This window comes from Myotis davidii, unplaced genomic scaffold (assembly GCF_000327345.1).
Source record: "Myotis davidii unplaced genomic scaffold, ASM32734v1 scaffold221, whole genome shotgun sequence".
NCBI lineage: Eukaryota > Metazoa > Chordata > Mammalia > Chiroptera > Vespertilionidae > Myotis > Myotis davidii.
The window spans coordinates 28,649-30,274 of NW_006293349.1; positions in this window are offsets into that span (position 1 = coordinate 28,649).

Consider the following 1,626-nt stretch of genomic DNA (forward strand, 5'->3'; position numbering starts at 1 on the left):
GTAGAGGGGCCGGGGCTGAAAGAGCAGGTGCCTCTGGGCTGAGGTGGTTTCGGCCACGAGGCTGTAAATCTTTCCATGACGGTAGACAGGTCTCGGGACAGGAGGATGGACTGCATTCCGATGTGAGCGCCCCTGTCCCAGGGCGGCAGCTCCCAGCCAGGCTAGAGCGTGCTGTCTGTAATCAGAACAGAGCGATCGATTGCCCATAACAGCAGGATTCATGTTTCTTCTCACTGTCGCTGGTCCCCAATATTCTGGTTTTGCCCCTAACAGCTCTCAGGACAACGGTAAAGTCATCATGTGGGACGCCAGGTTGGGGAAGCCAACCAGGGCTCAGGTGTCAGCGATGCCCACTGGGGACAGAGCCCCTTAGGTGGCCAGGGTGTCGGGCTGGGCGGGCCGGCACCACGGCAGGCAGGGCCGAGCCTCTGGGACAGGGTCGGGTGGGTTTCCCTTACTCGCGTGACACTGACTCCCCCGTGGAGAGTTTGGGTGCAGGGAGCCATTTTCCAGACAAGAGCCAGGAAAGTCCCAGGCTACAGCCAGTGTCCCGTAGAGCCTGGCACTGTCTGGGGACGACTCTGGGCTCTTCTCTGAGGGGTGAGGATGCCAGTCCCCTCTGCCCCGTGCGTCTACATGGGATGTACTGATCCCCCGCCTACCACCCCACAGGGCTGGGGCTCGGGCAGTGCTCCCGGACGCACACGCAGGTGGGCACAGAGCGGGGCACTGGGGGTAGGGTCTTTGTGTGCGAGTGCATGGCCTGGAGAGACCTGGGGAGGCACGGGGAGACGGAGGGCACGAGGGGTGAGGAGGCCACAGCCCAGGAGTGCCTGGAGCCCGGCAGCCGGGAGGGGCAGGATTCCTGTCCTGGCCTTGGAGGGAGAGCCCTCCTTCGTGGCACTTGCGGAGGGAATTAACGCAGCTCCCAGCACCCTGACAACTGGAGAGGCTTCGTGAGCTCACCTCCCACCAGCTCGCTGAGGTGACCCGAGGGGAGTCCCCCCTCCTTAGATCCCCAAGACCAGGACCAGCTTCCTGCCTCCCAACCAGGGGGGAGGGGGGCGGCTCCCACGGGGGCTCCACCACCGCTGGGGATCGTGCGCCTTCATTAAACGGGAGGAAAGGCCTCCGAACCTGAAAACGCTCCTGTCTTTTCTGTTGTAGTCTGTCTTCTCCCCCAGCTCCGCCCCAGCCGGGCTGATAGCAACGCCAGGTCATCACAGAAAGTCCAAGGCAGGAGGAACCCGGCCTCCCCCCACAGTGCCCAGCCCAGAGGCTCGGATGTGGGGGTCACGCCTGGTGCCCTGGCACCTTGACCTTATGCCCTGCAGGGCCCCGCAGTCGGGGGCCTCTGGATGGTGTCATGCCCCCCTCCCCCCCAGCACCATAGGACAGACACACCTTGCCCAAGATGCGTTAGACACTCTCCCCCGCAACCCCACGCAAGAAACGGAAGTTTCTAAAGAAACCACCGAAAACCCAGTCTCAGGTGCAGCACGGACACGAGGCCCCTCGCAGGCCCCGCCTGGGGACCAGGTTTTCCAACCCAGTGGTCATCTCCGTTGGTTCAGTTCCATTATGTTCTGCACCCCGGGAGGTGCCCAGCCCCGGGGCCGCACCCGC